A 10953-nucleotide genomic window follows, 5' to 3' on the forward strand; every position below is an offset into this window, starting at 1 on the left:
CTGGACCAAATTTCGACAGTCAGAAGGTAACAAGCAGCAAACAGAAACTTGGATGGAATTTATTTTCTTGTAGTTGAAAAAAGAGAAACCCCAAATTACTAGTGTTGCCAAGTAGTGCTACATGCTGCTGGATCTAGTTTAATCTCAGTCGTCCTAGTTGAGATAGGGTGGGAACAGTTATATGAGACAGGATTAGGTTTGTTAGCACAGCCTCCACATTTTAAAGTTACGCTGTTCTGACCTCCAAAACTGGAGCTCAATCCGACACCCCTCTTCTCTACTACTGCCACTTATCCTAATCTTAAGCAACCTCTTGGTTGCTTGTGCATCAACATCCCATGGTCCCTTTGCATCTGGTTCACAGTCCATCACCTCAGTGATGTTGAAACTGTATTTTCAATCCCATTCTTCCCCTGCCCAGAGAGCTCCCAGTGATTCCTTCAGAGTGATTAACAATTCTAAGTCTGTCTTTAGAAACAGTTACTCTTTCCACACCTGTCTCAGTCCCATGGAATCCACTCACATTAGCCCCCCTTTCTTTTGCTCATACATACCATACTCTTGATATTCCCTCTTCCTGGAGCCAACTTTCTCTCAGATTTTTGTATGGTTCTCTTCTTGGCTTTGGTCTGATAATTAGAATACATATCCCAAGAGAGGGAAACTCATGTAGGCCTATTTCAAATGAAGCTCATAAGCCTGTGGTTGCTGTAGTTCATTTTCTTTCTCTTCTTAGCATTACCTTCTTTTTTGATTTTTAAATATGGATCTATGTTATTTTATCACTGGAGTATAAATTCCTCCAAAATATCATTACTCCATTTCTACTTCTAATCATGTGTCCCTGTAGAACCTGTCCATATGGAAAGTGAGTGAGGAAAAAACTGTCAGATGTTCCCATTGCTTCGTAAGCAACAGATCTCTGTCCATCTGTCTCCGTGAAACCTCTTTAGCAGCATCTGTGTTTACTACTAATCTTGCAAGCTCAGAACCTCAGGGAAATGAGAACAGGTCATCATTCTCATCTTCTCAATCTCCTGTCAAGTCTAATCTAAAGCCATGGTTACCTGTTTACATTAACACAACTTCTTGAGAAGGGTTGGAGTCTCAGACTCAGCTAGAGTGTGGGTAATTGGTTTTAGGATTATTCTCCACATCCCAAAGTCTTAGATATATAGGGTGATTTGAAATTGACAAACATATTTTCATTTTTCTTCCTGCCTAGTCTGTTTCGGGAAGTCTCTGAAAATCAAGTGGGTTTTTTTTTTTTTTTTCCCTCCCAGGTCTGAAACGTCATTACACAACCTAGTTAGTTCTTGAACAAACTAACTTGGTAAAACCTGTCCATGACAGGCTTCGGAAACCATCACTGTCATTATACTTTTAATAAGGGTGTGAGTATGCTAAGAATGGAACTAATTGACCTGATAATGACCATGACGTGAAAGCAAGTCTTGGACAACTAAAGATCAACACAGCAATTGAGAAATTCAATACATGGGTGGCAGGCAAGCTCACCCTTTATATTTCCATCGCCTAATTATTATTAACCTCTGGCCATCTGGCTTTCAAATTATATATAAGAACTTTCCATCCTAAGGTCATTTGGGGTGACTTTGAGGTTGGAGTCTGCTTAGAGAGGGAGAAAACTTAATATTAAGCTGAAAATAACACCCTGAAAACTAAATAAAATCACAGGGGTTTAAATGTAGAATAATGAAATCGCTGCAGGAAAGAGTGGCTTGGATTTCTCAGTCATGTGACTTAAAACAAGCAATAAAAGACACAGATCCAAGCAATTAAGACTTGGGTTAGTGCTGAGAAGCAATTCTTAGGAATGCATGTCATCCTCACGTGGAGAACTATAAATAAATACAGACTTTCAGGCCCCATTCCCAGAATCTGACTCAATGGGCCTACGGGTAACTGTTAAGGCTCCCAAGGTGATCTTCCTGTGCAATCAATGTTGAGAACCACTGGTTTAGAGCTTGCTTTTTGCTATAGCTAAAGCTTTTGGTGATTGTTCATACGTTAGTAATGGATTTGAAGATAGAGAAAAAGAAAAGCATTTGAGGCTGATGTGAACTGGCCTGTGTTCTTGCCTTGAAGAGTCTGCCATCCTTCTTGTGACAGGCTGGACTTTTTCTGACATCCTTTAGAAATGCCAGTCTTCAGCATTGGCAGAGGCCTAACTCATAGAAGGTACTTTTTTAAAAAAGTGCAGCTTAAAGAACAAACAGCCTACAGAATGAAAGAGACACTTGCCAAGATGCTAATATCCAGAATTTAAATGTACTGCAAAATTGAACACTATACACACATAACATAAAGACCCACCCATGACCTGCCAGTCAGCAAACAGGCTAAGAACATTAGCAGACCATTCTCAAAAGAAGAAACACAAATGGCTAATATGTATTTTTCAAACACTCTTTGATATCATTAGCCATAATGGAAATGCAGATTTAAACTAATTTGTGTTAGGAATGGTGGTATATGCCTTTAATATCAGTATTCAGGAGGCAGGGACAAGCATGTCTCTGTGAGTTCAAGGCCAGCCAGGCATACCTAGTCAGACCCTGTCTCAAACAAACAAAACCACTTTTAGATAACATCTCATCCATCTACCTTATGTCAGAATGTCCTTCATCAAGAAACTTAACAACAAATACCATGGGGGAAAAGAACTTGATTTATCTCTTGTAGCCACAAATTGATTTGAGAATTTCTCAAAAAAATAACTACAAATGTAACTATCATGTGACCCCAGCTATACCACCCCTGGGCATATACACAAAGTTCTCCACATTTTTCACAGAGAGAATTGAATATTCATATCTGTTCATGCTCTACTCACAAGAGCAAGGAAGTAGAACTAGCCTGGGTGCCCGTTAGTAGATGTATAAAGGGAATGCTGTGCACAATCACATTGGTATTTTATTCAGTTGAAAAGGAAAGTGGAATCACAAAATTGTTTGGATCTGGAAGAGAGTATATGAAACAAGACGGACCAAACTCATAAGGGGAAAAATTCGAATGTTGATTCTACTTTGTAACATATTCATCTGTCTGTCTGTCTATCCATCTTAGGCTTTATATATAGGTATAAATAGTATAAAGCCTAAGAGACTAGAAAGAAGACCAAGAGAGGGTACAAAAAGGTACTGAGGATGGGTTGGAGGAAGAGCAATACGACACACAGGAAAAGAACATAGATCACAGATTGGGGCTAAGGTTCCAAAGAGTAAAGGGTAGGGGAGAAGGAGTGAGGAGGTATTGGGGGAGGAGACTATTCATAGTTTACTTGAAAATGCCATAGTCATATCTTATATATTGCATGATAATTTTAAAAATAAATAAAATAAAAATTGGGGCTGAGAAAATAGCTCAGTGGATAAGACCATTTGCTGCTCTTACAGAGGACCTGGATTCAGTTCCTAGCATCCATGTGGCAGCTTTTAATTCCAGGGAATCCAAAGCCTTCTTCCAACCACTTTGGGCACTAGGCAGGCACGTGGTGGTGCATGTACACATATTCAGACAAAGCATTCATCAACACAAAATGAAATAAATCAATCTGAAAAATGTAAGAATAAATAACATAAAAATTAAAGGTACAGCCGTAGAAATATGGGCTGTTTATTTCTCTCTTTCTCATCTCTCTTACTTTCATTTCTCTCTCTTTCTCTCTTTCTTATATAAGAAATATATCCTTCCAAGGGACAACAAGAGAGATCAGCAAGTTTGCGAGGCACTGGAGTCAGTAAGAATACAGCTGGACCCCTTACTTCCCACAGCAAGAGTTTTGAATTGTAAGTAGGCATGACCAAGTATCACTTGAGCAATGACCCGAGCCTCATGGGAGATTGTAGGCTGGCAACCTGATAACCACAGTATCCCTGTGTTGCCAGCTTAAGGAGCGTTGTAATCTTTACCTACTGATGTGTAACACAAATTCATTCATGTAAAAAAATGACACTGTTAGAAACAAAGACTTCTGTCACTAGCAGGAGGCTAGGCAAACTCACTTCGGGAACCTAATACAATATGGAGAATTCAGAAGCTAGGACTCTAATCTCTGTTACCTCCATCCCAGCCAACACTATGCCCCAGGGCAAGTCATTAACATCCCTTTCCCAACTTATAAAATTGGAGAAATGAAAAGAGCTATAGATGATCATAGAATAGCCACCTTGGATATTAGTGGGTATGGCAATAAAGCTCTTTGGAGTGACTGTACAAATCTTGATGATTAAAAACAAGCTGGAGCTACCGACTGCCCACACTTCGTTGGGATGGACTCTGGGGCACACACCTAAAGCACACAAGGCACAGAAAAGGTCAGTCAAAATGAGGCTTTAGATGCGTTATTCAAGGAGACAGGATCTTAGCTGGGAATTCTTTGGAAGTCTATGTATAAATACATAGCTGTTTCTATGAAGCAAAGATGTATTCCTTATTTGTCCATTGTATGCCTTGGGAAGAATTTCCTTTATTTTGTACAGTGATGGTATTCAAATTCTGATTTCACATTAGAACACTTCGGGGAATTAAAAACAAACTAAATCAACACTGATAGCTGATAGCCAGATTCCAGTCCTGGATTGAAAAGGGGAAGGCTGTAGAAACAGGGCTGAGGCACTGGTAGTTTTTCAGCTTTGCAGACAGTTCTAAGATCATGTTCTGCTATAACGCATCACTGAACTCGGCCTGCTGCTCTTATCACATCAGCAAACATCCCATGCCTGCTTCCATTGCCCCACATTTTCATGTGTTTCCTTCTGTGATGCCTAATCTCATCCTCAACACCCAACGCTCATCAGGAATGATCTATGAGTTTCTATGTGTCCTATACAGAAGCCCTAAAGTCTAATTGTTTATGTCATTGTCCATTAACAACCAGGGAATATTCTCTTATGCTGCTACTCTCCAATTACCCTCATGTTACATTTTTCATACTAGAGAATATATTCCATATATGTGTGTGTTAGTAATATATTATATAAAATAGTAGTATATATTTTGTAATTATATTACAGTAATAAATCATATGTAATACATATGTGTGTATGTGTTTGTTGTAGATGTTGATTCACCGAAGTTCACTGAAGTTTCTTCAACTCAAATCAGCCAATTTTTAAAACTGTTTCCCCCAGATTTAGAATTCCAGTGGAAAAGAATGTCAACTGATGATGTTATTTGTATCCCCCAACGAGCCTTTTGTATTTTGTTCTGCTTTATCTACATAAAGAAAATATTTCCTTGCTGGTAAATGGTTACAGAGTCTAGAAGAGGTCAGTCCATCAGTGATACGGCCAGGATGGATTTTTATAGCATATTTCTTCATTGTGCCATCTTCTGTGCCATTATTATGTCAAGTCTAAACTCACTCCGGTATTATCGGAAGAAAGTGACCATAATACACTAACCAGCAGATGAGACAATCTTAGACTCTGGATGGTTGACTTCCCAAGCCTGAGGCCTCCCTCCTTCCATTCTAGCATCTGACTGTCCCTCCCTTTGAAGTAAATGGAACTGCAGGAACAAATTCTATCTTTCTTTCGGTGACATACCCAAGTGCCATTTTAGCCAGGGAACAAAGAAACTAAAGGCAGCCTTCTGTGTCATGCCTGGAGCTGGCCTTCCAGAGATCCAGGCTGCTTCTTGTTCCAGCTGCTTTAATCAAGAGGTCAGCAGGAGAAACACACTTATCACCACAGGATATGACCCGAGGAACTTTGCACATGTGTGTGAAATCCTAGTTATCATGTCCTAGACTTTCCAAAACACTACAAGATACAAACACATTATTTTAGGAAGCAATTTAAAGATAAAGCAGTAAATCCAGTTTTTAAATTATTATTATTTTTAATGTTCCCTTGGTCATTGTTTTTTTTTTTTTTTTTTTTTTTTTTTTTTTTTTTTTTTTTTTTTTTTGGTGGAAGAGCTTCTTGAGATTTTTTCTATACAAGGAATTGGTGACACATGTAGCCACAGAGTCAATTTCATCACACGAGGGGACTGGCTTTTAACTGTATCACCTGTACATCCTGAGCATTAGGGATGCTCACAGGGTGAAGAATTTTTTTAAAATTTTCTCTTAATTCCTCAAGTAACTGAATTTGGGGTAGACATGAGAAGAATGTTAGTCAAACCTAGAGAAATAAAGATATGTCCAGGAGAAAGTGGAAGGGGGATATTCACATTATATCTTGGTCAAGTATCAGTCTTAAGTACTACAGTGTCAAGGAAATGTAAGTCATTAGGTAATGTGATTTAAAATTGCTATTAAGCCACATTAAAACAAATTAAAAGTTAGTAGGTAAATTTGGTTAAATTTTCATCCAAACCAGTTTATATAAAATTTACAATTTTAGTACACAAACTAAGATTAGGAACAAATTTGCTTTTATTTGTGTATGGAGTACTATGTGCTTGGAGTTTAGAGTATTTTACAAGTCAAGCATGTTTCTCTAGGGATCAGCCTCATTTCAAGTACTCAAGGACCCCAGGTGATTCTATAATCTCTGTGTTTCTTCATTGAATTTATCAATATCTGGGATGATCTTTAAGACAGATTTATTTATTATCATCATTGTTTATATACATGGACTATGTTTGCTTATGGGCATGTGTGCCACAACATTTATGTGGCTGTCAGAAGACAACCCTGTAGCCTTGGTTCTTTCCTTCTGTGTTTGATGGGTTTCACTGATTGCAGTCCCATCTCCAGGCTTTTATGACCAATGTCTTTACCCATGGGGCATCTCACCAGACTCTGTGTTTCTTTACCTACCAGTCAACTGCCTTTGTTCCTTACATAGAAGCTCCACAAAAGCTAGATTTCTACTTTTTCTTCCCTTGTACAACTACACACACAGCAGAGCACAGCAGAATGAATGAATGAATGGATGGATGAATGAATGAATGAATGAATCCCACCAGATGCCTGCAAATGTAAAGAGGGTCTTGTCACACAAACTGGAAAATATAAGTCCCAGAGTTCTTTGAACTTGAACAGACTGCCCAGGAAGTGAGGGACAGTCAGCCAGCCTCAGCCTCATCTGCTGATACAAGACATCACCTATCTGAAATTTACCAGCCCAGCTCGGGAAGAGTCACGAAATTACTATCCACAAGTGGTTTGTTGTTGCTCGCCATTAATATGTACCACAAGAATAGTATCTGTTCACATCCCTTAAAACCATCTACCACATGTGGTTGTCCCTGCCCTTGAAAATATTCCAAGTCCAGTTGGCATGATGTAGTGTTCTGATATTTGGAAGGTTGGCAGCACTGGATAATTGGCAATTAAATGGATGTCAGTGTCAGATGGACTAGAGCTCCTACCAAACTGCGGGCTGGATAAATTAAGTAAATGCTTATAGTCCCCACTTTCCTCATCTGTACAACTTTACATAATAACTCATGCCTTCAGTGTGTCTGTGAGATCCATTTGAGGCTCTGTATGGGGGTATTGAATACACCGTGCTGTGGTGGGTTCAGTGACGGCTATTGATATTACAATCTTTGCATGCAAGCACTCCAAAGAACATGCAGATCATCCATCTTTTCTACTTTGTGCATATGCAATTTCCTTTTTTTTTTTTTTTTAAGGTTTGATATTTTCTTCTATTTGAACCTGAGAGGCCAGGGAGGTGGAAGAGACTTGAAATCTTAACTTGTACCAAGCAGTGAAACACAGCAAAAGAGCCATTTATTTCAACAGAGACAATTTGTAGGACATTTGGAGATAGGTCTGGGGGACTTCTCTGGCTTTAGACTTGATTGCTTATAGCTATAGGCGAAGATGGTTATTTCATATTCAAAATCACAGGCCAGTAAGGACTGGAAAGAAAGGCTGAGAATCCATGCCAGTCTCAGAAGTGGTTTATTTGTTGCCAATACACTGAGTTCTGCTTGCCATAGCAAAGCCGGGAGAGTAAACTTGACCCTGCATGCTGAACCCCCCTCTCTCATCTTGGAGACCAATGAGCTGGGGTCACTCGGTCTCCTGGGAATATAAACCCCATAGGATAGACAGTGAACTGTTGTGAAAACCATGAGACCAGTGGGCACTTGCAATGTCACATTAACATTAATGAGAACAGTTGATCACTGAACATGGGTATGTACTCAGCAACCACACACGGAAGCAGAATTATTCCTCATCTTGCAGCCAGGAAAAGAGAGTCTCGGAGAGCTCGAATGACTTGCTGAAATATGGCTACAATTTGAAGCACAGGCTCGCGGGGGTCCCAACTCCTGCTGCTTCCTGCTATACATTTCCTGTGCTGTTGGCAGAAGATTCCCTTTACTGGAAGGTGTGGGATGCTCTGGACCAGTAGTTCTCCAACCTTCCTAATGCTCTTCCTAATGCTTCCAACCTTGGCTCTAGCTCCATGCTCTATACAAAGTGTGTATCCCCAAAGTATCTAGTCACACTGTGCTTGGGGAGCAAATCAAACTTTGTCTCCAACCAAGCCTTGGCCCGGTTCTCTGACACCCAGCCAGGTGCCCTGAAGGGCATTGGTTCCTACGGACACTGATCCCCGCCCCATAGGCTGCTTTCCAGAGCTGTTTGTGGACAGAAACCTCCAGGGTAGTGGTTATCACCCTGTGGGTTTCGACCTTCTTAGGGGTCAAACAACCCTTTCACAGGGGTCACCTAAGACCATTGGGAAACACAGATATTTGTGTTAAGATTCATAACGGTTAGCAAAATTACAGTTGTGAAGTAGCGATGAAAATGATTTTAGAGCTGGGGCGGGGGTGGGGGGTTGTCACCACAACACGGGGAACTGTATTAAAGGGTCACAGCATCGGGAAGGTAAGAACCCTTGCTCTATGATCCACCACTGAGACTTGAGAGGAGAGGTCCCGCGGAAGGAAGCACAGAGACAGAGGAGGCCATGGAGGATACACACTGTGTGGGTGCCCTCTAGGAACGCTTGCCATCTCTCTGAGCAGCGCAGTTGCTTCAGACCCTCCTAGTTTACTCCCACATCCAGCACAGCCACCAGCAAAAGTTTGGTGGGATGTGTCCTGTCGCGGCATCCTTAAAGACAAGGGATTTTCAGGCACAGCCAACAAGGGGTGTCCCTACAAAATTCTTCATCTTTCCTTAAGTACAGTTTCTACACAGGGGAAATGACTACAATCAATTCTCAAAAGGACCTCTACCTTGAAAAAAAGCCATATATATTCCCGTGCTTTCCCGGTCTACTCAGCACCTCTCTTCCATTCAGCACTTGAAGCAAGAATGATCAGTTTCCCTAAATGCACCCAGAGTAAACTGAGGCCAGGAGAAGGTCAACACCCACGATTATAGTACCAAGGGAGGGAGAACCAGTATTGGTCAAGACACTCCGGTGGGAAATCTTTTCCAGCCAATTCCATGAATGAAGGCTAAAGGACGCTCCCACCCCCGAGAGATTAATAACAGGTTGCAAACATCCTCAAGTTCAATCACAGAAAACCCCAAGTTGCTTGTTATTAAGGAAACATGGGCTGCTTCCCTACCACACAGGTAGAGGTCACTAACAGGATATTTTTTCCACACAACTGTAGCCCTTGCTTTCCCCTGCCTCGGCGGTCAGAGTCAGGGTTCCTGGGGTCTATCTTCCTTCTCTCCTCCCCGATTCCTTGCTCTTTGCACTAGCAAGAGTGCCCTTGCTTCTCTCCCCCCCACCCCTCCACCCCCCCAGGGCTGGAATTCCTAGCGCGAAGCCCAGCCACCTCTCAGCTGCCTCGGGGGAGTGGGGGTGGGAGCTCAGGTGACAACGCACCTTCACCTGGCACCCAGCTGTGCAGCCGGCAGGGGACTGCCCAAGTTAGCTGCCACTACTTCTCCTGCCGGAGCCCCGCTCATCTCCCCGTGATCTCCCCAGATTTTCATTTCTATACAAACCACCTGCAACCCCACAGTCACTCCGCCGAAACTCGTTCGCAAGGGCGCGCTTGCCGGGTGTATTTTAAAATACGCCGAGAGCAGCTGTAAAAGCTGGGGTGGGTGGTCAAGCTATTTGGCATATATTTAGCTTTTCTGGGGAGGGACATCGAGGTTTGGCTTTAGGCAAGCTCACAGCACGGGATGGGATTTCCTCGCGCCCGCGGGCTCCGGCTGCTAGCTGGCATTTCCCCAAGCTGTCCGCGCCTGCAGCCAACTGTTCCGTTCCCACTAGCGGCCTCGAACCCGCGGCCCTGCAGAGCGCGCCCCCATCCCCCCCGCGCCCGCACCACCCCTGGCCGCGCAGTTTTGTCTGCCCCGGGTACTCACTTCTGCTGGAGAGAAAAGTCTGCCATACCCGGGATAGAGAGCACTTCCTGCAAAGGACGGGAGCGTTATCGCTGACAGGTAAAGCTGTTTAAAATCCAGAACGCAGGAGAGGAGCGAATGAGACAGAGCAGGAAGGCGGGGGAAAGCCCAGCCCAGAAGACCTGGCGTCTGGGGATTTTAGCCGCTGCTCTGCAGTCGCCAGCCGCGTGTCTCTGAGAAGAAGCTCAACTCGGTGCACTTGTTCACTCTTTCTTCACTAGAGGAGGAGTCAGTGTTGCAACATGTATGTTCCTTGCTGGAGGCAAAACAGTGATTTTTCTCCAGCGTGCAAAGGTCCAGAGTCTGCCAGTTTTACAAGGTGACGGAGATAGTTGGGGGAAATCAGAATGCAGAGACTAGGGGGACAAGAAAATCTCTGATTTCCCCCGATCCGTTTTGCATGATCAGGGAACCTTCTCCCATCAAATCTGTACCAGTAAATAGACAAAACAATAATAAAAATGCCCTTTAAGTCCAGTGACCTCAAAGATGGTATTTCACAGTAGCCAAGATGAGGCTCGGTGTCAAATTTCTTTCCTTATTTCCCAGCAAGCAACACAGGAGCTTGACAATACTTGAGGGGGCTCTAGGGGTTTGTATCACACCTTCCCTGAGAAGGAGGAGGAGTCAGAGGA

General features: G+C 42.5%; 1 protein-coding gene across 2 annotated transcripts in view; it reads right to left on the reverse strand.

Moving 5' to 3' along the window:
• Positions 1 to 10728, reverse strand: part of Prlr (prolactin receptor) — a 194225-nt gene extending 183497 nt beyond the window's left edge. The window contains exon 1 of one of the 2 annotated variants that reach the window (XM_052159865.1): positions 10280 to 10719. The gene's annotated coding sequence lies outside the window, so the exon portion shown is untranslated. Of the gene's footprint in view, positions 1 to 10279 lie in introns of both variants that reach the window. The other variant, XM_052159864.1, reaches the window with a different exon arrangement.
• Between the last annotated feature and the right edge of the window lie 225 nt (positions 10729 to 10953).

This window comes from Apodemus sylvaticus, chromosome 16 (assembly GCF_947179515.1).
Source record: "Apodemus sylvaticus chromosome 16, mApoSyl1.1, whole genome shotgun sequence".
Classification (NCBI taxonomy): Eukaryota; Metazoa; Chordata; class Mammalia; order Rodentia; family Muridae; genus Apodemus; species Apodemus sylvaticus.